The following is a 27,855-nucleotide window of genomic DNA, read 5'->3' as shown; positions in this document are numbered from 1 at the left end:
AATTTATTTTCTGGATTTGGTCTATGGAGAGATCGATCGATCGATCGATCGATCTATCTATCTATCTATCTATCTATCTATCTATCTATCTATATTGCTTAATTTATTTTTATTTCTGTATCAGAAATTTCCCTCTAGACTTCATTTGAGTTTTAACCCCCTGTGATGTTTCTAATCCCCAATGATACATTTATAATTTAAAATTAAAACCCAAGAATAGTGCCTCAAATTAATATACAGTGGTGCTTGAAAGTTTGTGAACCCTTTTGAATTTTCCATATTTCTGCATAAATATGATCGAAAGCATCATCAGATTTTCACACAGGTCCTAAAAGTTGATAAAGAGAACCCAGTTAAACAAATGAGACAAAAATATTATACTTGGTCATTTATTTATTGAGGAAAATGATCCAATATTACATATCTGTGAGTGGCAAAAGTATGTGAACCTTTGCTTTCAGTATCTGGTGTGACCTCCTTGTGCAGCAATAACTGCAACTAAACGTTTGCGGTATTGCGGTAACTGTTGATCAGTCCTGCACACCGGCTTGGAGGAATTTTAGCCCATTCCTCTGTACAGAACAGCTTCAATTCTGGGATGTTGGTGGGTTTCCTCACATGAACTGCTCACTTCAGGTCCTCCCACAACATTTCCATTGGCTTAAGGTCAGGACTTTGACTTGGTCATTCCAAAACATTAACTTTATCCCTCTTTAACCATTCTTTGGTAGAACAACTTGTGTGCTTAGGGTTATTGTCTTGCTGCATGATCCACCTTCTCTTGAGATTCACTTCATGGACAGATGTCATGACATTTTCCTTTAGAATTCACTGGTATAATTCAGAATACATTGTTCCATCAATGATGGCAAGCCATCCTGGCCCAGATGCAGCAAAACAGGCCCAAACCATGATACTACCACCACCATGTTTCACAGATGGGATAAGGTTCTTATGCTGGAATGCAGTGCTTTCCTTTCTCCAAACATAACGCTTCTAATTTAAACCAAAAAGTTCTATTTCGGTCTCATCCATCCACAAAACATTTTTCCAATAACCTTCTGGCTTGTCCACATGATCTTTTGCAAACTGCAGATGAGCAGCAATGTTCTTTTTGGAGAGCAGTGGCTTTCCCCTTGCAACCCTGCCATGCACACCATTGTTGTTCAGTGTCCTCCTGATGGTGGACTCATGAACCTTAACATTAGCCAATGTGAGAGAGTCCTTCAGTTGCTTAGAAGTTACCCTGGGGTCTTTTGTGACCTCGCCAACTATTACACGCCTTGCTCTTGGAGTGATCTTTGCTGGTCGACCACTCCTGGGGAGGGTAACAATGGTCTTGAATTTCCTCCATTTGTACACAATCTGTCTGACTGTAGATTTGTGGAGTCCAAACTCTTCAGAGATGGTTTTGTAATCTTTTCCAGCCTGGTGAGCATCAACAACGCTTTTACTGAGGTCCTCAGAAATGTCCTTTGTTCGTGCCATGATACAGTTCCACAAACATGTGTTGTGAAGATCAGACTTTGATAGATCCCTGTTCTTTAAATAAAACAGGGTGCCCACTCACACCTGATTGTCATCCCATTGATTGAAAACACCTGACTCTAATTTCACCTTTAAATTTACTGCTAATCCTAGAGGTTCACATACTTTTGCCACTCACAGATATGTAATATTGGATCATTTTCCTCAATAAATAAATGAACAAGTAGAATATTTTTTGTCTCATTTGTTTAACTGGGTTCTCTTTATCTACTTTTAGGACTTGTGTGAAAATCTGATGATGTTTTAGGTCATATTTATGCAGAAATATAGAAAATTCTAAAGGGTTCACAAACTTTCAAGCACCACTGTATGTATATATATATATATATATATATATATATATATATATATATATATATATATATATATATATATGGATTAAGGAATCCAGATTTTTTGAGTATATATATATATATATATATATATATATATATATATATATATATATATATATACTCAAAAAATCTGGATTCCTTAAAAATTCCTAATAAACAAACAATGTACTTTTCAAAGTTCAGTTACTTGTGCACAACCAGATAATGTAATGGCTTGATGTTCAAGGATTATTTTAGTTCACATTTATTCAGGTTTTTTAAAAATTTAATTTCTATTTTGCTGAAGATTTTCATCTTTGAGTTCATAATTCTCCAGTTTCAACCATATGCCCTGTGGAACTTTCTGAAAAGTTCTATTCATATAATATAACTAAGTAAGCTGGTTAAATATATTTTACAACACATCTTTCCCGAAAATAATAGAACTTTTATTTACTGTTTATAAAATAAAAAATATTAATTAATTAATTAACATTCCTCACAGTGCTGCTGCCAGTCAAAATAGGTTCCTTCATGTATGATTTTCTGGGATTTCTTTAAAAATAAATTTTATATATATATATATATATATATATATATATATATATATATATATATATAACAAAAAGCTAAGTAAAAGCATGCCAGAAGAGCTATGGTAGAAATATGGCCTGATTTTGTAATTTTTAATGAATTATTATTTATTATGAACTGTATATCAGGAATTCCCTTTAGGTTCCAGAAGGAACCTAACATACATACAGTCGACATGGAATTTTTTTTCCCTTCACCTTTTCCAAGTTACCTTCAATCAGATCAGTAAGTGAGCGCAGATTGTGGATAATTATTAGCACACTCTCAGAACTTAATAATCTCATCTCATCTCATTATCTCTAGCCGCTTTATCCTTCTACAGGGTCGCAGGCAAGCTGGAGCCTATCCCAACTGACTATGGGCGAAAGGCGGGGTACACCCTGGACAAGTCGCCAGGTCATCACAGGGCTGACACATAGACACAGACAACCATTCACACTCACATTCACACCTACGGTCAATTTAGAGTCACCAGTTAACCTAACCTGCATGTCTTTGGACTGTGGGGGAAACCGGAGCACCCGGAGGAAACCCACGCGGACACGGGGAGAACATGCAAACTCCACACAGAAAGGCCCTCGCCGGCCCCGGGGCTCGAACCCAGGACCTTCTTGCTGTGAGGCGACAGCGCTAACCACTACACCACCGTGCCGCCCAACTTAATAATCAAATACTGTATTTGTTTTTAGTTCATGAACACTTAATTATTTTCGAGAGCTGTGTTATCAGTGGGTTGTGAACATCACGAAATGTAGAACTCATGCATTTGATTAACTTTGGAATCTCGATCATGTCATATTGACTGACAGCTCAGGCTCTCAGCACCCTGAAGGCTGAGTCTCAAAAAAAGATGAAAGATGACTTCAATTAGGAAGCTCCTGAGATCTCCGTGTCATGGAGGTGCGTAACAAAATTACACTTTGTGTTGTGGCATTGCAGCCGAAAGCTCATTACGTCTCGTCTTGTTTGTCATATTCTATTCAAGTGGCTCTTTTATAGATGCCAAAACATTCACAAGAGCTGAAAATCAGTCATGAAAGTCATGGAATCACTCTCGTGCCAATATACTGGAGGCTGAAATAACTAAAAGAAAAAAAAAACCATAATATAGCGTAGAGATTCAGTTGAGTTTAGTGGAGAGGTTAATGCATCTTTATCCTGAAAACATGCCAAATGAGATTACATAGAGCAACGGTGAATAATGCGTGTCTCAGGGGTCAAAATTCATCTAAATTAAATCTTCTCAGGGACCAGGCTCTGTGACAGAAAGAGCAAAGGATGAATGAGCTCGAAATCACAATGGCCATTGATTGGATTTCTCAAGACAGTGGGGGTCACTGGATGAATCAACACAAAACTTCATGTTGCGCACACACACACACACACTAAATAAATAGATAAATAAATAAAATAAAAAACCCTGTGGGTTATTTATGAGCAGTGTATAAATGAATAACTTCCAAATGTCTCTTTCAAATGACTCTTTGAAGCGAATCAATTCAATTCACAGAGAAATAAGTTTCTTTTTTATTATTTGCTCTAAACATTGATACACAGAGTTGCAGTCTAAACCTGCCATCATATCTTCCTTTAGGATCAATTTAAGTTATGAATTAGTGAATCACGATTCTTTTAATTTGATTCAATGAAATATTCAGAAAGAATCAAATCTGCCTAGCATTGTCACCTCTTCACTCCAGGGTTCCTGGTTCGATCCTGACCTTGTCATGTTCCTCCACTGTTCCTGTGCCCATCCTCTGGATTCCCTGATTTCATCTGGCACCCCATCCAGGGTGTATTCCTGGGATAGCTTTTACTGTGGCTGAATAAATGAAAAAAAAAAAAAGATTCAGATCAGTAATGAGAGTCGTAATGCGAATGATGATTGGTTTTGCACTTCATTAACATGTCTGATGTGTAATATGTATAAACATGCTCATACAAACATGATAAGTAGATTGTGCATGCAGGGTTATGACAAATTTAATAATAATAATAATAATAATATGGATGATGTATGTCCCAGCAGTCATGATGTTAAAACATGTCCACTGCTCCTGAATGTTGCTCTGTCAAACCCGATGCGGGAGAGAGATGAACAGGGTTTTATGTCGTGTGATGGAGACAGATGAGCTGAGAAGGTGGAGCTGAAACTCAAAGCTTGGTTACTTCCTGTCAAATGTGAAGTACAAAATAAACATCTAGAAAGAGCTCCACAAAGTGCACATTGCTGGATTATCGGCATCCTTTTAAAATATCTCATCTCATCTCATTATCTGTAGCTGCTTTATCCTGTTCTACAGGGTTGCAGGCAAGCTGGAGTCTATCCCAGCTGACTACGGGCGAAAGGTGGGGTACACCCTGGACAAGTCGCCAGGTCATCACAGGGCTGACACATAGACACAGACAACCATTCACACCTACGCTCAATTTAGAGTCACCAGTTAACCTAACCTGCATGTCTTTGGACTGTGGGGGAAACCGGAGCACCAGGAGGAAACCCACGCGGACACGGGGAGAACATGCAAACTCCGCACAGAAAGGCCCTCGCCGGCCCCGGGGCTCGAACCCGGACCTTCTTGCTGTGAGGCGACAGCGCCAACCACTACGCCACCGTGCCGCCCGCACTTTTAAAATATTTGAAAATAAATAATATAATCGAGTAAAATAATTTATATCGTAATAAAAGCATCTTTTTCTCTTTATTTTTGACAAATTACACAACAGATCATTTTTTTTCTTTTGGTTCTTTTCTTTCTACATTTTGACAATTATAGATTTTTGTTTTAATTTCTTTCATTCTATTTTGTAAATCATACAGTTTCTTTCTTTCTTTCTTTCTTCCTTCCTTCATTGGTATACAGAATATTTTTTCTTTCTTAATTTCTTTGTTTCTCTATGTTGAATGGTACAGTATTCTTTCTTTCTTTCCTCTTTGACATCCAGAATAATTGTTTTCTTTTTTCTTTCTATAAAATGTTGAATGGTAAAGTATTTCTTTCTTTCTTTCCAAATTTTTGACATCCAGGATATTTATTTTAGTTTCTTTCTACATGTTGAAATGGGAAAGCATTTATCTTTCTTTCTTTCTATATTTTTGACATCCAGAATATTTCTTTCTTGATTTCCTTCATGTCAAAATGGTACAATATTTTTTTCCTTCCCTTCTTCATTTTTGCCAATTACAGTATTTTTTGTAATTTACATAATACTTTAACAATTATACATCTTTCTAGACATTAAAGAGTACAGTATTCTTTCTTTCTTTCAACATTAACAGCTACAGAATCATTCTTTCTTTCAACTCTTTGTATTTTGCCTGTCAGGAGATAATGAGGAGCCGTGAGCCGTGTTGCTTCCTGTAAAAGATTGTCCTGTTGCTAAAGGTTATGATGTTTTGCTAACAGTGTTCTGTAGATGTCTCTGAATAAACTGAGTCAGTTATATATATATATATATATATATATATATATATATATACACACACAGTGTGTGAGACGCAGATGGAGCCAGGTGGAGGATTAAGAGGTGAACTCTGTGTCTGGGCACCGAGTGAAGCAAAACTCTTTAAAAGGTCATTCAATTTTTATACAATACTCCTGCACGTGTGTGTGTGTGTGTGTGTGTGCACATGCACATTGTAAATTGCTGCTTTATCAGAACAAACAGACGAAGCCCATGAGGACGTCGTTCCTCTCTCTTGGACATTGTGCTTATTTATTTGTATGTTGTTTTGTTTACTGCCTAAAGCTCTCGGCATCTCTCTTTGTACTTCTATGAATTATTCAGCGCCTGACCTCCTGAAATTGATGATCTTTAACTTTGTCTGCTTTCATCCATATGCATATATATTCATTTATCCGCTCCTGCGTCCCATTAGCCGGAGGAATGAAGTATCCGAGAGGGTGGGCAGTGTGTCAGCGGGAATGTTTAGTGCCGGATTACCTGACGCCCAGTTTGCCTCCTCCTGCTCAAATTCCTGAATTAAATTCAGCCACGCTCCGAGGACTCGAGTTATTTAGTCGGGGGATAAATGCTCTCCAAAAGAGCAAACTGCACACGCTGATGTTGCAATGTGCATCCATAAGCACACACACATTCATATTCCAAAGCCTTTTTGACTCTGCCAGTTTATTCCACATGGATTTTCTGCATAGTGTTTATTGCAGTTGTTTTTATTTAGTTCTCTCAGCTCTTTCTTTCTCCATTTCTGACAGCTTTATCAGGAAACTGTGTGTTGGCATGTGTTACGTGTTCTATAGGTGTGTGGTGATTGAGTTCAGGTGTGTGTAATTAGAAATCTGGCTGCCTTGAATGTAGCACTGAATGTGTGTGCTGGGAAGTGTAGTCCAGGTCGGCCATGTTTTTATGCTGAGGTGCATTCTGGGAATTGTAGTGTGAAGCCATTCTCTGCATTGACATAACAGTTTACAGAATCAATCAATCAATCTGTCTGTAGGCCACCTTAGCTGGTGGTCTACCAGAGCTCAGTTGAGAAAGCATCTGTACAAAGAAGGTGCATTGCTCGCATGAAAAATGCCTCATGCTTGCATTGTTTTAGGTCGTTTGAATCGATCAGACAGTGAAACTGATAAGTTTCTTCAGGGTTCCCCGTGAACTAATAAAAATGGGTGAATGAACACAGGATTTCACAAAAAGACATCGAGAAAGGTGGCTTTTGAACCTCTGACTGAAATCGAAGGGAGCCAAGTTGAAGCATGCTCGAATTTGCAGTGATCACTTGGTGAAAGGTTTGTATTTCCCTCTCAGCTCTGTCCTTAGTGTTTTCCAAGTACTTTTCTTGCTATGTGTCATTATTTTATGTTACTTTTTTTTTTATCCATCGATGGTATACAGTGGGGCGGCACGGTGGTGTAGTGGTTAGCGCTGTCGCCTCACAGCAAGAAGGTCCGGGTTCGAGCCCCATGGCCGGCGAGGGCCTTTCTGTGCGGAGTTTGCATGTTCTCCCTGTGTCCACGTGGGTTTCCTCCGGGTGCTCCGGTTTCCCCCACAGTCCAAAGACATGCAGGTTAGGTTAACTGGTGACTCTAAATTGACCGTAGGTGTGAATGTGAGTGTGAATGGTTGTCTGTGTCTATGTGTCAGCCCTGTGATGACCTGGCGACTTGTCCAGGGTGTACCCCGCCTTTCGCCCGTAGTCAGCTGGGATAGGCTCCAGCTTGCCTGCGACCCTGTAGAAGGATAAAGCGGCTAGAGATAATGAGATGAGATGGTATACAGTGTTGAAACTATACCATCGATGGATCAGACACCATTCCTCCAGAGATCCTGTGCCCTGGAGGGCTCGAGAATGAGATCCACTACCCACTTGGGAGGCACTGGAGGCGGCGCCAAGACAGAAGACAGAAATGGGGTAAGAGGGGCGGCTCGCAAGCTAGGCTATGAGCTAACCTATACCGACCACTGCTTCCCATTCTCTTTCTGGTCAACTGCCAGTCACTTGCCAACAAGATCGATGAAATAAGGCTGAGGATTTCATCAAACAACATGGGTAACTGTGTGACGGTAATCATGGAGATGTAGCTGGATATCACTATTCCTAATGAAGCTATCAGATTAGCAGGCTACACCGTGCATCGAGCCAACAGGACTGCAGACTCTGGTAAGACCAGAGGAGGAGGAGTGTGTATTTATGTAAACAATGACTGGTGTACAGCCACAGACATCATTGGGAAGCACTGCTCCCTGGATGTGGAATACTTAGTTGTGAAATGCAGGCCGTTTTACTTGCCGAGGAAGGTTACTGCTATTTTCATTACAGCTGTTTACATCCCACCACAAGTGAACACTAAGCTAGCTCTGGAAGAGCTGCACAGCTCTATTAGCAACCAGCTAGATGGGCACCTAGAGGGAGCAGTGATAGTGGTTGGGGATTTTAACCACACAGAACTCAAGACAGTATTACCAAAACTCCACAAAAATGTATGCTTTCCAACCAGAGATAAAAACATCCTGGACCAAGTGTATACAAATACCCAGAGGGCATATAAAGCTGTACCATCTCTACACCTGGAATTATCAGACCACATCTCTCTGACATTAACTCCATCTTACAAACCAGTTGTCTGCAGAGCCAAACCAGCTGTAAAGACAGTACAGGTATGGAGTGAGGAGGCTGTTACATCACTACAGGATTGTTTTGAGAATACAGTGTGGGAAGTATTTTTGCAGGGGTCAGATTTGGCAGAGTATGCTTCTAGTATCATGGATTATATTAATTTCTGCACCGAAACAGTACTGATCACCAAAACCATCAAGGTGTTCCCTAATCAGAAACCCTGGTTTGATTGTGTAGGTGCATTTGGGTGATTGAGTGATCAATCTCATTAAATCTGAAGGTTAATAATTAAAATTGAATCCGTCTCATTTGAATCGTTTTCAGTGAATCATTTTCATTGAATCAGTCTCATATTATCATTAAATCACTCATGGAATCAGTCTCATTAATCAGTTTCATTAATTAATACCATTAATTTTGGTGCTTAATACTAAATTACCAAACAGCTAAATTATGGTATATTCCAAATTATTATGATCACTTACCATATTGCCTAAATCATATGCACCTTTTAGAATTCTTTGGAGATTGGGGACTTCAAAGATATTGGAACACAAATAAACACACAGTTTCAATAATAAATGAATTTATTATAACAAAGATAAAAATGGATAATGGCAGTTGAAATACATACAAACAGTGAGATGTGTGTGTGTGTGTATGTGTGTGAGTGAAAGGCCCTATGGCCTGAGTAGAAGGCTAGTGTGGGATGCTAGCTAGGTATGTTCGTGTGTGTCCACGTGGTGTAGGGATCACCACATGGGGTTTGAGGAGAACAAAGGAATTAGCCTTGTGTGGCTAAGCTAAGACAAAGGGGAGCTAACTAAGGTGGGTTTGTGAGACATGTGGCCACATGTGGAGGCCTAGATTAGCCTTGTGTTTAGCTACAGTAAGACAAAGGAATGCTAGCTAAGGTGGGTTTGTGAGACATGTGGCCACATGTGGAGGCCTAGATTAGCCTTGTGTTTAGCTAAGACAAAGGAATGCTAGCTAAGCTGTGTTTGTGTGTGGGGAGAGAGAGAGGCCTTGTGTGTGGCCTACAAAAAGGATTAGCTCTGGTAGCTAACTCCATGTGTGTTTGTGGGGGAGGAGTTGACCATGTGGTAAGGCCTATGGCCTAGCAAAAGAAAGAAGCTAGCGTGGGATGCTAACTGAGGTGTATTTGTGAGGCTAGGTGAGGCCTGTGACCACGTGTTTGTGTGTGTGTCAGGCCTGGTGACCACGTGTTCGTGTAGGCCTAGATTAACCTCGTGTGGCTAAGCTAAGACAAAGGGATGCTAGCTAAGGTGTGTTTGTGAGTGGGGGAGGACCGCTATGTGTTTCTAAGACAATACGCTTAGCTCTGGATGCTAATGGGACAAAAGAAATTAGCCGTAGGCTGATTTCACCAGCTTATAACAGTACTGAATCCACTGAAACCTTGATAAGGTCAAAATGTGTGATAAGGAAATTAAAGTGTTAGTCAGGAATAAAGAGAAGCATGCACAGCCTATCTATTAAAACAACTGAGAGATTAAACCAAAACAATAAATCAATTCAACACGCTGTGTGTTTACAGTGTAACAATTAAACGTTCCAGAGTTTAAATTCACACTAGTTCAATAAAAGCTAATTCCTAAGACTAGGTTTTGCCCAAATGCCAAGTCTTACTCAGTATCTTGCCTCTAGCAAGATTATGAAGAGATGTTCCGAGACTTTTGGAGTTTTGCCGTTGTGGAGCACGTGAGTCGCTTCCGTGAGGTGCAGAGAATTTCTTGGTCCGACACGTGGTCACTCGTGATGAAAAGAAAAGTATCTGATTAAATACTGTGCACAGCTTTTGAGTTAAAAAGGATCCAGTCGCTTCTTAACTTTAAAATAACTGCCTGGGCTGCAGTAGTACGTACTTATAAGGAACAAATGAAAAACCAGTTGTAACTCAAGCTGAGTTTGAAATTGTGCGATCTTAGAGTCTACCGTGGCCAAAGGTAAACAAAGAAAAGCGCAAAACTCTGATTCTTGAGGAAAAGAAAAGAAAAGACGTCTGTTCTTGGGTTTGCTCGGCAGAGCAAATGATCCTCCCTGTGTCCATGTTGAATTCACGGCGCCGAAAGAGGAGGAGCTAGGAGTTTCCGGGTTTCTTATGCTTTCATGGAGGATGTGACGTTGGTGATCCCGCCCACGCGTGACGTAGGTCAACGCGGACGCTGGTGATGGGAGTTGTAGTCCTTAAAGGGACTGTTGTAGTTCTTAAATGGATTGTGTATTGTACCTACAATTGTAATGTGAGGTCACTACTCAGGACGAGAGATACTGCCTTCAGGTCAGGAGATATTCTGGCTTATAGAACTGCCCAGAGAGACCTAAAAAAAGGGCATTAGAGATGCCAAAGGCAGGTATAGACAGTGCATAGAAGGTCACTTTGGGAACAAAGACCCCTGGAGCATGTGGAGAGTTATCAAAACTCTAAATGATTACAAACGTAACACCATACTGGTCAGCCAGGACCGGGACCTTCCAGACACCCTGAACTGCCTTTTCACCCGCTTTGATAAGCAGTACAACAAGGCAACAGCAGACAGAACTCAGTCTGGGGAGGAGCAGACGCTCACTCTTCAGCACCACCAAGTGAGGTCTACCCTGAGAAGGCTCAACACCAACAAAGCATCTGGCCCAGATGGGGTGTCGGGCTGTATACTGAGGTCCTGTGCTGACCAGCTCGCTGAAGTCTTTACAGACATTTTTAACCTCTCCCTACAACAAGCCATAGTTCCCACCTGCCTTAAGTCCACTACCATTGTCCCTATCCCCAAAAAATCTGCCATTACCTGTCTCAATGACTACCACCCAGTTGCCCTCACCCCAGTAATCATGAAGTGCTTTAAGTGGATGATACTGTCATGCATCAGAGACAGCATCCCTGCAGACCTGGAAAGCCACCAGTTTGCCTATAAGGCAAAGAGATCTACTGAGGATGCTGTCTCCATTGCACTCCACGCAGCTCGGTCCCACCTGGAATACCCAAAGATGTATGTCAGGATGCTCTTTGTGGACTTCAGTTCTGCTTTTAACACCATAATCCCTCATAAACTGGTGCACAAACTCACTAACCTCGGTCTCCCCATCTCAATCTGTTCATGGATTCTGGACTTTCTCACAAACAGACTACAGTATGTCAGAGTAGGGAACCTGACATCAGCAATTATAACCCTGAACACAGGAGCACCCCAGGGATGTGTACTCAGCCCCAGCCTCTGAACCCTCTTCACCCATTACTGTGTCCCCATCCACTCATCTGACATCATAATAAAGTTTGCTGATGACACCACTGTGGTGGGACTCATCAGAAACAACAATGAGACCCACTACAGGCAGGAGGTCCAACACCTGGCAGAGTGGTGTGTGGATAACAACCTGGTCCTAAACACCACCAAAACAAAGGAGATCATTGTGGACTTTAGGAGGTCCAGGAGAACCAAACAGGGAAGAGGTGGAGAGAATGGACTCTATAAAATTTCTAGGGACTTACATCACCAGGGACCTAACATGGACACTTAATACCTCTGATCTGGTGAAGAGGGCCCAACAAAGGCTCTTCTTCTCGCGAAAACTCAAACAGCCCAGCTTACACCCACACCTGTTTACAAACTTCTACAGGAGTACAATAGAGAGTATCCTCTGCCAGAGCTGTAATGTGTGGTATGTAGGCTGCACTGCAGAGTACAGGAGGGACTTGGCCCAGGTGGCTAGGTCATCTCAAAAGATTATATGGGCTGAGCTCCTGGACCCAGACTCTGTGTGTGGTGATCACCTGAGGAGGAAGGCAAGGTCAATAAGCATAGACAAAACCCACCCATGACACACCCTGTTTGTCCCCCTACTATCAGGAAAGAGGTACTGCGCATTACAGACTTGAACTACAAGATTGAGGAACAGCTTTTTTCCAAGACCTGTAGCCTCTATCATCCCCCAACCCTCCTCCCCCTCTGGAAACTGCTGTGGCCTCCACTTAGGCCTCCACTTAGAACAAGAGCTGTAGCTCTCATCACTTCCCCCCTTCCTCCCTCCCACTCTCCCACCTATATAGGACTGGGGAGCAGCTTTAGAGCTGCAGCCTCCATTACCAACAACCCCTGCCCCAAACCACTGCCCCTCCCACACACACAACAGCATGGACTTGATATGGACTCATGTATAGGTGGTAGTGGTATGTGTGTGTGGATGAATGAGAGTGAGATGTGTCGCTTTTATTATTGCACTTTATTAGCACCAATGCATTTTACAGCCTACTGCTGCGGCCTCCACTTAGAACTACATGTGCTTTACATGATGCTGCCTATATGTATTTACCTTCTCTTATTATTTATAATTCTAACTACTTTTATCACCGGTCCTTGTCTTATCACTTGTGTGTGGGGTTTTTTTTTTTGGGGGGGGAGGTTTTGTGTGTGTGTGTCATATTGATTTCCTTTTTTGTGTGTGTCATATTGATTTCACTTTTTTTAAAAATCCCTTTTAATTGCTGCTAGGAGAGTGCCGAACTGAATTTTGTTGTGAATCACAATAACAATAAAAATCCTTGATCCAGTGAATGTGGATAGAATAATTAAATAAAATTAGCTGGCTTTGAGTGGTCTATCAGATATATTCCATTCAGCTAGCATGATACTGAATGAGTCAAAGACAGGTAGCTGAATGGAATATATCTGATAGACCACGAAAAAAGCCAGACATTATTATTATTATTATTATTATTATTATTATTATTAACATACACATTTGATGGAACAATTATAGATTTTACAAAAAGTTAAGAACAAGGCAGTAACTTACCAATATTGAATGCTGATTCTGATCGAATGTAGTTCAAATGTTCTGTCAATCCAATGTACTGTCCAAAGTCAAAGTTCTAACAATAAAAATGGTACAAGTCCAAAAAGCCTGAACAACAACCCAACTTATATACAAGCTATATCCAGATTGGTGGTTGAAGTTCACAGTTACTTTTGTCTCGTCTCATCTTCTTCCGCTTATTCAGGGCCGGGTCACGGAGGCAGCAGTCTGAGCATGGAAGCCCAAACTTTCCTTTCCCCAGACACCTCGGCCAGCTCCTTGGGAAGAACACCAAGGCATTCCCAGGCCAGCCGAGAGACATAGTCCCTCCAGCGTGTCCTGGGTCTTCCCCGGGGCCTCCTCCCGGGGTGACATGCCTGGAACACCTCCCCAGGGAGGCATCCAGGAGGCATCTGAAAGAGATGCCCGAGCCACCTCAGCTGATTCCTCTCGATGTGGAGGAGCAGCGGCTCTACTCTGAGCTCCTCCCGAGTGACTGTGCTTCTCACCCTATCTCTAAGGGAGTGCCCAGCCACCCTGCGAAGGAAACTCATTTTGGCCGCTTGTATCCGCGATCTTGTTCTTTCGGTCATTACCCAAAGCTCATGACCATAGATGAGAGTCAGAATGTAGATCGACCAGTAAATCGAGAGCTTTGCATTTTGGCTCAGCTCCTTCTTCACCATGATGGACCGGTAAAGTGACCGCATCACTGCAGAGGCCACACCGATCTGCCTGTCGATCTCATGCTCTATCCTTCCCTCACTCGTGAACAAGATCCCGAGATACTTAAACTCCTCCACTTGAGGCAGGACTTCTCCACCAACCTGGAGAGGGCAAGCCACCCTTTTCTGGTTGAGAACCATGGCCTTGGACTTGGAGGTGCTGATTCTCATCCCAGCCCCTTCACACTCGACTGCAAACTGCCCCGGTGCATGCTGAAGGTCCTGGTTTGAAGAAGCCAACAGGACAACATCATCTGCAAAAAGCAGAGATGAAATCCTGTGGTTCCCAAACAGGATTCCTTCCAGCCCCTGGCTGTGCCTAGAAATTCTGTCCATAAAGTTTATGAACAGAACCGGTGACAAAGGGCAGCCCTGCTGGAGTCCAACATGCACTGGGAACAGGTCTGACTTACTGCTGGCAATGCGAACCAGACTCCTGCTCTGTTCGTACAGGGACCGGACAGCCCTTAGCAAAGAACCCCGAACCCCATACTCCCGAAGCACCCCCCCACAGAATACCACAAGGGACACAGTTGAATGCCTTCTCCAGATCCACAAAGCACATGTGGACTGGTTGGGCAAACTCCCATGAACCCTCGAGCACCCTATGAAGGGTATAGACCTGGTCCAGTGTTCCGCGACCAGGATGAAAACCACATTGTTCCTCCTGGATCCGAGGTTCGACTATTGGCTGAATTCTCCTCTCCAGTACCCTGGAGTAAACCTTCCCTGGGAGGCTGAGAAGTGTGATTCCCCTCTAATTGGAGCACACTCTCCGGTCCCCTTTCTTAAAAAGAGGGACCACCACCCCAGTCTGCCACTCCAGAGGCACTGTCCCCGACTGCCACACGATGTTGCAGAGGCATGTCAGCCAAGACAGCCCCACAACATCCAGAGACTTGAGATACTTGGGGCGGATCTCATCCACCCCCCGGTGCCTTGCCACCGAGGAGCTTGCTAACCACCTCAGTGACTTCAGTTTGGGTAATGGACGAGTCCACCTGTGAGTCATCAGCCTCCGCTTCCTCAATGGAAGATGTGACAGTGGGATTGAGGAGATCCTCGAAGTATTCCTTCCACCGTCCGACAATGTCCCCAGTTGAGGTCAACAGCTCCCCACCCGCACTGTAAACAGTGTTGGCAGAGTATTGCTTCCCCCTCCTGAGGCACTGGACGGTTTGCCAGAATTTCTTCGAGGCTGACCGATAATCCTCCTCCATGGCCTCACCGAACTCCTCCCAGTTCCGAGTTTTTGCCTCTGCAACTGCCCGAGCTGCGGCATGCCTGGCCTGCCGATACCCGTCAGCTGCCTCAGGAGTCCTGGAGGCCAACATGGCCCGATAGGACTCCTTCTTCAGCTTGACAGCATCCCTTACTTCTGGTGTCCATCACCGGGTTCGGGGATTGCCGCCATGACAGGCACCGGAGACCTTGCGGCCACAGCTCCGAACAGCTGCATCGACAATGGAGGCAGAGAACATGGTCCACTCAGACTCAATGTCCCCCGCCTCCCTCGGAAGCTGGGAGAAGCTCTCCCGGAGGTGGGAGTTAAAGACCTCCCTGACAGAGTGCTTGGCCAGACGTTCCCAGCAGACCCTCACCATACGTTTGGGCCTGCCTGGTCTGTCCGGCTTCCTCCTCCGCCAGCAAATCCAACTCACCACCAGGTGGTGATCAGTTGACAGCTCAGCCCCTCTCTTCACCCGAGTGTCCAAGACATAGGGCCGGAGATCCGATGAAATGACAACAATGTCGATCATCGACCTCAGACCTAAGGTGTCCTGCTGCCACGTGCACTTATGGACACCCCTATGCTCGAACAAGGTGTTTGTTATGGACAAACCATGACTAGCACAGAAGTCCAATAACAAAACACCACTCGGGTTCAGATTGGGGAGGCCGTTCCTCCCAATCACGCTCCTCCAGGTATCACTGTCATTGCCCACGTGAACATTGAAGTCCCCCAGTAGAACAATGGAGTCCCCAGTCTGAGCACCTCTCAGGACCCCTCCCAGGGACTCCAAGAAGGCCAGATACTCTATACTGCTATTCAGCCCGTAGGCACAAACAACAGCAAGAGCCCTCTCCCTGATCCGAAGGCGCAGAGAGGCGACCCTCTCATTCACTGGGGTAAACTCCAACACATGGCGGCTGAGCTGGGGAGCTATAAGCAAACCCACACCAGCCCACTGCCATTCACCATGGGCAACTCCAGAGAAGTGGAGAGTCCAGCCCCTCTCGAGGAGCTGGGTTCCGGAGCCCAAGCTATGCGTGGAGGTGAGCCTGATTATCTCTAGCTGGCACCTCTCAACCTCCCACACAAGCTCAGGCTCTTTCCCCCCCAGCAAAGTGGCATTCCATGTCCCAACAGCTAGCCACTGTGTTTGGGGATCAGGTTGTCTAGGCCCCTGCCTTCAACTGCCGCCCAATCCACACTGCACCAGTCCCCTACGGCTACCTCTGTGGGTGGTGAACCTACAGGAGGTCGGGCCCACGTCACCGCTTCGGGCTAAGCCCGGCCGGGCCCCATGGGCAAAGGCCCGGCCACCAAGCACTCTCATATGAGCCCCAACCCTGGGCCTGGCTCCAGGGTGAGGCCCCGGCTGCGCCATACCGGGCGACGTGATGGTCCTTGATCGATTGTTATCCATAAGGGGTTTTGGTGAACTGCTCTTAGTCTGGCCTGTCACCTAGGACCTGTCTGCCTTGGGAGACCCTAACAGGGGTGTAATGCCCCAGACAACATAGCTCCTAGGATCATTCAAGCACACAAACCCCTCCACCACAATAAGGTGGCAGTTCTAGGAGGAGCAGTTACTTTTGGTCATAGTTAATTGTTACATTGCAGTTGTTCAAAACAAAAGGGCTTTGCTGAGTGAAGTCCACGAGTGAAGTCCCCTTGTAAAAGTCTCCATCACTTTTCCTCACCTCCAAGTAGAACTTTCTACTATTGCTCTCTTTTCCAGTTTTTCGATGTCCATTGGTCTGTTTTTCTCCTGTAAATATGTGTAAAGAATATCCAGTGAAGTTCTGGTAGCCTTTCAGGTGTTAAGCGTGTCTTTCTCTTTAAATCTTCGGCTTTTAATGAAGCAAACCTGGCAGCCGTTTTTGTGAACAAACTGTCAGTCACTCACTAGCACGGAAGTTTTACATCTCTGATGTGTCTCTTTTCCAGTTTTTCGATGTCTGTTGGTATGTTTTTCTCTTGTATATATGCATGAAGAATATATAATGAAGTTGTGGTAGCCTTTTGGGTCTCCAGCGCATCTTTAGTTTCAGTTTACTTATTTAGTGCTTAAACCAAGCACTGAATTAATCCTGTCTTCTCTCTCTACCAGCCAACAAAGAAATGATTGTACACATGCACAGCAGACATTTTGTCATTGGATCTTTGCATGAGCTCCGAAATATGACATTGTGTTGTCTTGACAATGTGCAATATTATAACAGTATTGCACGCTCATTCTCCATTGGGTAGAGTGACATAATACATGGAGGATAAGCGATATGATAACAATATTGAATGTCATCAATAAACCCACTAGAAGGGAAGAGAATACATGTTTTTATTCCATGGAAAAAGTGGTCCATATGTATCATAATATGGGATGCGGCACGGCAATGCACTGGTCAGCACTATCGCCTCACAGCAGGAAGGTTACAGGTTCGAACTCTGTGGCTGACAGGGGCCTTTTGTTACAGTCAAAGGTAAAGCTGTGATTTTTCCAACTGAGGATGGTGTTGGTTATTTTCTTATAACAGCATGACCTCAATTCTTTCTCTGTACATATTACACTCTAAAGCAAGTCTTCAGAAGGACACTCAGTGTAGGAAACTTTCAGGAAACTAATCACTGGCTGAACAAAAAGCAAAGATGGTGTAAAGCAATAAATCTTGAAGAAAGCAGCATTTTAGGCGTTTATTTCTTTTTCCAGCTGAAGCGAGTCTCTAATGTAGAGCCCTTTAAAAGCACTGTGCTCAGTGACTACAGTAGAACTGTAGAGCTCTTAAAAATGAGTTATTGTGCTTCCTGTATTGTCGTTGACTGTATTTCTAGGCCTTTGTATCTCTGTGTGTGTGTGTGTGTGTGGGGGGGGGGGGTATTTGAAAAGATTTTTGCTGTTGACCTTTGTGAAGGAAGATTAACTAATGACTTCAGTTAAACATTCCCAATTTTTTCTCCAGTGTGGGATAATTAATGAAGTAATTTGGCAGCAGGTGATGAGGATGAGGATGCTGTATCATCAGAAAAATCTCTCCATGTCCTCTGGCTGGTTCTGTCCTCCACTTTCTGTCTACTTCCTATGAAAAAAATAATCACATTATATATTATATATATGTGACTTCAATGCCTGTGTAATTAAAACAATGTTTCATATAAATATTCGCCATCAGAAAGAATCTTGCTTGTAGAAAACTAGGTGAAGAAACACTATAAAAGTTGAACAAAAGCCATATGCTGCTCTACATGTCTGCCGTGTCTCATGAAGAATTTATCAGAAATATACCGTAAACGATTTCATTTGTGATTTTATACAGCAGAAGTCACATGACCTGGCGACTTGTCCAGGGTGTACCCCGCCTTTCGCCCGTAGTCAGCTGGGATAGGCTCCAGCTTGCCTGAGACCCTGTAGAAGGATAAAGCGGCTAGAGATAATGAGATGAGATGAGAAGTCACATGAAGGACTACAGTCCCGAAAACCGAAACCAAGGTCCTATTTTAATCATTTCTATCCATTCATATGAGCTGGCAGTGAATTTACAGCTGTGTATCCATGATCTGTAACCTGGTGGCTTTTTTAAAAATGTACAGCAGAGCAATGTGACACTTTATCTCTCGTTTATGATAGGTAATCTTCCTTTGCACATCTGCATAGTTTCCATTTCTGGTTGAGAGTATGCTGTGCATGTTTTGGTTGTGTCAGGGTGCAGGTACTTACGGATGCTGGCTCAAGGGAGATCGGGTGCATCACAAACTGGCACCCAAATCCAAATTGTGATCCGAAAGACAAAGTCAGGGTCAGGCAAAAGTCGGTCAATGTACAAACAGTTTATCAGAGACTAGGCGAAGGCCGAGGTTGGAAATAAACAGAGACTACGTCAAGGTTACGGGAATACGGGAACGAGGAAACAACAGCTTGGTGCGGTCAGGTGGGAAACTGTGGTTGTTTTTGGAGTGCTTCAATAGAAGAGCTGATTATTGGAAAATAGGAAACAGGTGTAGTGTGAATGGTTGTCTGTGTCTATGTGTCAGCCCTGTGATGACCTGGCGACTTGTCCAGGGTGTACCCCACCTTTCGCCCGTAGTCAGCTGGGATAGGCTCCAGCTTGCCTGCGACCCTGTAGAACAGGATAAAGCAGCTAGAGATAATGAGAAGAGGAAACAGGTGTGATCTAGTACTCTGGAGAAGAGGAGTGCTGTAGTGCTTGCAAATTGTAGTCCATCGTGGCCATGTTTGGAGGCCGCTCTGAACTTCGGTCTCCTGCGCTATTACTGACAGGCTGTCGCTTCTAGCTGGAGTTTTGTCTTTTCCTTCTTTTTCTTTCTATGTTTGTTTTTTTGTGTGTGTATGTTCTGTTTTGCTGATTTTGTCTCTATTTCTGCCAGTTGTAGTGTAGCTCCAGACCCAGTCTTGAGCATCAGTTTCCCCAGGTCTTGGTCCACCATGAGCAATGCATGTTCTCCTGCTCGCTATGGACTATGGTGTCCTTGTTGCTCTTGTCAACATTGGGTTTGCCCAGCGTTCTGTGTGGCGATGTTTCTGTGCTCATGTGAGTTTCCATGTTATAGTATCAAGTTTCAAGTTTATTGTAGCCATATCAACAGTATAAAAATACAGTTGCTAGGAATATACTTTGGTGTGCTCACAAATACCAACAATACAATCAGACCAAACAAAAAACTAAGGGGGGACAAGACAGAAAGACAAGGGGGCACATAATAACAGGGAATGACAACATACAAAAAAAAAAAAAACATTGAAAAGTGCATTGGATATATAGAGTACAGCTGGTGGTACATAGTGCAAAATAAACAAGGGAGGTAGGTAGGCCAGGAAGTGGAGTAACTGTAAAGTGCTAGTGCATATTCAAGTAGCGGATGGCTTGTGGGTAGGTACTGTCCCTAAAACGTGATGTGTTGCATGGGATGCTGTGGTACCTTCTCCCTGATGGTAGGAGTATAAATAGATAGTGTGCTGGATGAGTGTGGTCAGAGATGATGTTCTTGGCTTTCCTGGAAATTCTGGTGTTGTAATGTGAGTCTAAGGTGGGGAGACTATGGCCAATGATTTTGGAGGCCCTGCATACCACCCTCTCCAGCTGTTGCTTATCTTGGCTGGTGGTACTGCCATACTAGACCAGGATGGAGAAGGTGAGCACGCTCTCGATAGTAGCACAGTAAAAGTGTAACATGCTTGCTTGACTGACCCCAAATTTCCTCAACTGTCGGAGGAAGTGTAATCTTTGGTGAGCTTTTGAAATGATGAGACTGGTGTTCAGGGTCCATGACAGGGACTGATGAATGGTGGTGCCTAAAAAACGAAAAGAGGAGACCCACTCCACTACTTGGCCATTAATACAGATGGGGATTTGCTGGCCTGCCTTTTTCCTGAAGTCCACTATGAGTTCTTTGGTTTTGGATATGTTAAGTATAAGGTTATTGACTACACACCACTGCACTAGATATTTGACCTTATCGCGATATGATGTTTCGTCCCCATCACGTATGAGGCCTATAACAGTGGTGTCGTCTGCAAATTTTAGAAGTTTGACAGATGGAGAATTAGATATACAGTTGTTGGTGTATAGGGAGAATAAGAGCGGTGACAACACACAACCTTGTGGCGCGCTGGTGTTCAGAGTCTTGGTTGATGAAATATTGTTCTGGGTTCTAACACACTGTGTTCTGTTAGATAAAAAGTTGAGTAGCCACTGACAAAGTGAAGGGTTGACACCCATGGACAGGAGAGAGTTATACAGTCTGATAGGCAGGATAGTGTTGAAAGCTGAGCTAAAATCAATAAACAGGACACGAGCATAGGTGGACTTACAGTCAAGGTGCTGTAGAATGAAGTGGGTGCAAAGTGAGACAGCGTCATCCACTCCCCTATTTGCCCTGTAGGCAAATTGGTGAGGGTCCAGTGTAATGTGTGACAGGAATCTACAGACTAAGCATTCAAACACTTTCATGACAACAGAAGTGAGAGCAACAGGCCTATAATCATTAAGACAGGTAATGTTGTTTTTTTTGGGCACCGGAATGATCATAGCCGATTTAAAACATGCAGGCACAGTAGTACTGTTCAGAGACCAGTTAAAAATATAGCTAAGAATAGGAGCAAGTTCATTAGCACAGTTCTTAAGTGTAGCTGGTGTCACACCATCAGGGCCGGCTGCCTTGTTGGTGTTCTGGCGCCGTAACAGTCTGCGCACATCGTGCTCTGTGATGGAAAGGAGAGAGTGTGTGTGCCCCACACCCAGCGGGTGAGGTAGGGCGCTTGTCTGGGCGCTGGTGTCGTCAAAGCGGCAGAAAAAATCATTAAGCCGCTCTGGTAAGGAGGGGTCACAGTCCAGGATATGGTGTTTCACCTTATAGTCTGTGATTTCCTGGAGGCCCCGCCAGACCCCCTTAATGTTATTGTCTTGCAGTTTATTTTCAAGTTTGTTTCTGTAGTTGTGTTTTGCTGTGTTTACGGCTTTCTGTAGTCTGTATTTGAGAAGTTTGTATTGCTCTCTGTCCCCACTCTTATAAGCGTCATTTTTTTCCTTACAGAGGCGCTTAACTTCCCGGTTAAACCAGGGTTTGTTGTTATTGTAGATGGTAATAGTCTTTGAGGGGATGCAAACAGACTCACAGAAACAGATGTAAGACATAATGCAGTCAGTGAAAAAGTCAATATTGTTCGAGTCAGCAGCAAACATGCCCCAGTCAGTGATATCAAAACAGTCTCGTAGCATATCTATAGCCACAGGAGAGCTCCTCTTGACCCTTATAGTCTTTAGTTTCGAGGTCTTAAGTCTCTGTCTGTACTTAGGAACAAGAAATATTGTGTTGTGATCAGACTCACCAATTGGGGCTCTAACTAGAGCCTGGTACGCCTCCGGTATGGAGGAGTAGCACTGGTCGAGTGTTTTATCCAGCCTGGTGGGGATGTGAATCTGTGGTTTGTATCTGGGAAGTGTTTTCTTCATGGAAACATGGTTGAAGTCCCCAAGCACCAGAATAACCGAGTCCGGGTTGGAGTTTTCCGTGGTGTGGACGTGATCGGCTAGTTGCTGTGAGGCTGAAGCTGCCACCGCGCTCGGAGGAATATAGGCTGCACACAGGATGATGGAAGAAACTTCCCTTGGCGAGTAGAAGGGGATACACCTCACCACGAGATGCTCCAAGTCGAGTGAGCAGCCGGACGAAAGGGTTTTGGTAGCAGTACACCAGTTCTGGTTAATGTAGATACCGACACCTCCGCCGCGCTGCTTCTCAGAGTCTCTAGTGCAATCAGCTCAGTGGAACGTGAATCCCTCCTGATGAAGCGCCGCATCAGGGATGTTTGCAGTCATCCAGGTTTCTGTCAGACATATGGCAGCACAGTCTCTGAAGTCCCGTTGGGAGAGGATAAGGGAGGTGAGCTCGTCCTTCTTGTTTGCTAACGAGCGGACGTTAGATAGGATGAGGCTCGGCAAAGATAGTCTGTGGCCCCGGCGTCTCAGCCGAGCTAGCGCCCCTCCTCTTTTATCTCTCTTCCTTGGCGGGTGTTTCAGTCGCCCACGGGAGAGATTTGGTGGTAGATCCAAGACGATTGACTGTGGAACTGGCATAATGTCCCGAATGTGAAGGAGTTCCATTCTGTCATAACGAATTAGTCCATTGCACGATTCCGGAAGAACACAAAACAGCATAAACAGAAAACAAACAAGGAGCAACACCGAGTCGCCATAGTACGGCGCCATCTTGGTTCGCGCATCGTATATAGTATATATAGTATTTTCCCATTCAAGTTAAACATTTCTGATTTAACCACATTTCATGAATAACACTAATTAACTAGAGACCTCTGCAGGTCTGAGCTAAGACTTTTTATATTGCTGCCCGGATTTGAATCGATGTTGAAAAACCTGTTCCTTTCCTGGATCATGCCCTTGACCACTCAGCCATGGAGGATTATGTCACAAACTGAGGTTATGTAACGTGGCACTTATATAGTCAGTACACAGTGGCACCACACCGTGACTGTGGAATCACTACCTGAGGCGGGCATGCCAATTACATTCTTAAACATGCTCAAACTCGGTTAAACATGCACATACAGACAGGTGGCTCTATAGGGTTCAGCCAAAGGCTGAGCCAAAAATAGATTTGCATTGGTTTTGCTGCTGTACCAACTAGTCTCTAAGAAAGTTTTAGCTTGATAGTATTCTTAGCTCATATCCTGTTTGTACTAGCAGGACATGTGTCACAAATTTGCCCTCTGAGTTCACTTGCCAGACGAACAAGCTTGGCATGAATGAGGTTTTGTTTTGGGTTCATGTCATGTGCTTTTATTTACTTTGCCATGTGCTTTTGTTTCACTTCTAGTCCTGTTTCTGCGCTGCTCTGTCATTGGTTGATTACCCTAATGTGTTCACCTGTTCTGTGTAAAGCCGTACCAGTTTGTCTCTGTACACTCTGCTGTTTCTGTTCCTGCTTGCAAAGTCTTACCATGCGTTTTTAGTTTAAAGTTAAACCTGGTTTCCCTATACCTTGTTTCCTAGTTGCACAACTTCCTGGTTTTGATCCTTGCCTGTTTTCTTCATTAACAATTATGGATTATCTTATTAGCTCATCCGGCTGATAGGCAATGAGTTTATCCCATCATGCGTTGTCTGTCGTCCATCCGGCATCGTCCAGATTTCACGAAAATCACTTCTTCTCTCAATTCTTCACTGATTGTTATTCTTTTTGGCAGGAAGGTAGGTATGCCTGGGATTCATATAGCTTCTACCCAAATTTGCAGAATTGTCATTAATAATGAAGATATGGAGTAATTAAGCCCTAATGAGCAGTTTCCACACAAATCGCTTTTTCTCCTTCAATTCTTCACTGATTTTGATTCTTTCTGGCCTGAAGGTAGAGGTTCCTAGGGTGCACATAACTTCTACCCAGATTTGCTTCATTACAATTATTAATGAAGTTATGGACTAATTTAGCCTTAATGTGCAGTTCAACAAAAATCGCTTCTTCTCTGTCAATTCCTCGCCGTTTTTGGATTCTTTCTGGTAAATAGGTCGGTATTGCTAGGGTGGATATCACTTCTATATATAGCTTGTGTATAGTGTATATAGCTTGCAACATTTATTGCACAAGGTTGCCCACTTTAGATCGTTCCTTCTGGACTAGACAGAGCCGGAGTAAGCTACATCATCATTGACGGTCTCGTATTGCTTTTGTTGCTGTGCCAACCTGTCTCTAAGGAAATGTTAGTTTGACAGTATTCTTATCTCATACCCTGTTTGTCCTAGCAGGACATGAATCACAAATTTGCCCTCTGAGTTCACTTGCCAGAGTAACAAGCTCTGCATTTATGATGTTTTGTTTTGGGTTCATGTCATGTACTTTTGTTTCATTTCTAATCCTGTCTCTGCCCCACCCTGTCATTGGTTGATTACCCTGATGCATTCACCTGTTCTGTGTAAATAATGTAAACTTAAATGTAACACGGTGTGTGTTCTCATCTCATCTCATTATCTCTAGCCGCTTTATCCTGTTCTACAGGGTCGCAGACAAGCCAGAGCCTATCCCAGCTGACTACGGGCGAAGGGCGGGGTACACCCTGGACAAGTCGCCAGGTCATCACAGAGCTGACACATAGACACAGACAACCATTCACACTCACATTCACACCTACGGTCAATTTAGAGTCACCAGTTAACCTAACCTGCATGTCTTTGGACTGTGGGGGAAACCGGAGCACCCGGAGGAAACCCACGTGGACACGGGGAGAACATGCAAACTCCACACAGAAAGGCCCTCGCTGGCTACGGGGCTCGAACCCAGACTTTCTTGCTGTGAGGCGACAGCGCTAACCACTACACCACCGTGCCGCCCACGGTGTGTGTTGTAAATCTTTAAATCAATGGTATTACTATGCAATCTTAAAGAGTCCGAGCTAACTTCAGAGACGGCAAGTTATTCGTGAGTAAAAACATTCACAGATTTCCGTCACAGTTGATTAAATGTGCATTAAGTGGTTTTGTACTGTATTTTCATGACAAACTTTGGCACATGGTGTGGATTGTTATTTTTTTAAACTGAGTATTGGATTTTGGTTACAGTGCCTTGAAAAAGTATTCATACCCCTTGAACTTTTTCACATTTTTCCACCTTACAACCACGAACTTAAAAGATTTTTATTGAGATTTTATGTGATAGACCAACACAGAGTAGCACATAATTAAGTGAAACGAAAATGATAAATGGTCTTCAAAATTTTAAACAAATAAAAATCTGAAAAATGTGGTGTGCATTAGTATTCAGCCCCCTGTACTCTGATACCTCTAAATACAATCCAGTGCAATCAATTGCCTTCAGAAGTCATCTAATTAGTTAATAGAGTCCAACTGTGTGTAATTTACTCTCAGCATAAATACACTTGTTCTGTGAAGGCCTCAGTTGTTTGTTAGAGAACACTGAAGAACAAACAGCATCATGAAGACCAAAGAACTCACCAGACAGGTCAGGGATAAAGTTCTGGAGAAGTTTAAAGCAGGGTTAGGTTATAAAAAAATATCCCAAGCTCTGAACATCTCAAGAAGCACTGTTCAATCCATCATTCAAAAATGGAAAAAGTATGGCACAACCGCAAACCTACCAAGACATGGCCGTCGCAAGGAGAGCACTGGTCAGAGAAGCAGCCAAGAGGCCCATGATCACTCTGGAGGAGCTGCAGAAATCCACAGCTCAGGTGGGAGAATCTGTGCACAGGACAACTATAAGTCATACACTCCACAAATCTGGCCTTTTTGGAAGAGTGGCAAGAAGAAAGCCATTGTTGAAAGACAGGCATAAGAAGTCCCGTTTGCAGTTTGCCAGAAACCATGTAGGGGTCACAGCAAACATATGGAAGAAGGTGCTTTGGTCAGATGAGACCAAAGTTGAACTTTTTGGCCTAAATGCAAAGCGCTACTGTATGTGTGGTGGAAAACTAACACTGCTCATCACCCTGCACACACCATCCCCACTGTGAAACATGGTGGTGGCAGCATCATGCTATGGGGATGCTTTTCTTCAGTAGGGACAGGGAAGCTGGTCAGAGTTGATGGGAATTGATGGATGGAGCTAAATACAGGGCAATCCTGGAAGAAAACCTGTTGGAGGCTGCAAAAGACTTGAGACTGGGAAGGAGATTCACCTTCCAGCAAGACAATGACCCTAAACATACAGCCAGAGCTACAATGGAATGGTTTAGATCAAAGAATATTCATGTGTTAGAATGGCCCAGTCAAAGTCCAGACCTAAATCCCATTGAGCATCTGTGGCAAGACTTGAAAATTGCTGTTCACAGACGCTCTCCATCCAATCTGGCTGAGCTTGAGCTATTTTGCAAAGAAGTTAAGTTGAAAAAGTTAAAGTCCTTCCCACGCCGTGTGGCACATCAGGCGGCGCCGATCTCCATTTCTGCAGCCCTCGGCCTCTCGCCTATTACATAGCTAGGGTTACAGTGGGGGGCTAGTCCTCTGGTAACCACGAGAGTTTACAAAGAAGAATGAGCAAAAAGAGTTTGCAAAGAAGAATGGGCAAAAATTTCAGTGTCTAGATGTGCAAAGCTGGTAGAGACATACCACAAAAGACTTGCAGCTGTAATTGCAGCAAAAGGTGGCTCTACAAAGTATTGACACAGGGGGGCTGAATACTAATGCACACCACATTTTTCAGATTTTTATTTGTTTAAAATTTTGAAGACCATTTATCATTTTCGTTTCACTTCACAATTATGTGCTACTCTGTGTTGGTCTATCACATAAAATCTCAATAAAAAACTTTTAAGTTCGTGGTTGTAAGGTGGAAAAATGTGAAAAAGTTCAAGGGGTATGAATACTTTTAAGGCACTGTATCAATGTACACAAGCATCGCAAGTAAAGGATTTAGTCACATTGTTAAATCCACAAATCTTGTGGTCAGATTTTGGGCATCTGATGCAACACAATTATTTTAATTGCATTTTTCTTGTAAATAGTTTAGATCTATTACATACTACCAGATTTTGTTTTAGAGCCAAAGATTGTTATCAGGTTTGTCTCAGGCTAAGTGCAAGTGTTATTATTGAATCGAAAGTAAAAACTCCAAATTCCACTACAGAGATGTGCTCCAGTGACCCAGTTCTCCTGAACCTGCCCTGTTCTTCTGCTGTGTAAACAAACCCATGACCTCACAGGGTCAGTTTGGTCCAGGAGTTGTTTGGCTATAACAGGAGGCATAAGACAGCAAAGGAAATTGCATTAAAAGCAAATAAAAGCCAAGCAGAAGGTGAATGCGACTGATGTAACCCACCTGTTAGTGCTTGTGCTGCATCCTGCAGTACAGGTCACACAGGGAACTTTATTCATGAGACTCAGTAATTATCCGCATGCCCTGCTGACTTCATGTAAAGTGGTGAAGAATAGGCTACTGATGAAGACCTTGCCCTGGGCAATTTTCTAGATTTATGCTCAACTCGGTGGAGCGACTCCAGGCCTGAGCTGCCAGGGATGGAGAAATAGAGGCAGCATGGAAGGGGATAGAGTATTGAGGGGTGGTGTGAGGACAAAT

This window comes from Neoarius graeffei, chromosome 25, assembly GCF_027579695.1.
Source record: "Neoarius graeffei isolate fNeoGra1 chromosome 25, fNeoGra1.pri, whole genome shotgun sequence".
Taxonomy (NCBI): Eukaryota; Metazoa; Chordata; class Actinopteri; order Siluriformes; family Ariidae; genus Neoarius; species Neoarius graeffei.
This window is presented reverse-complemented; position numbering follows the sequence as displayed.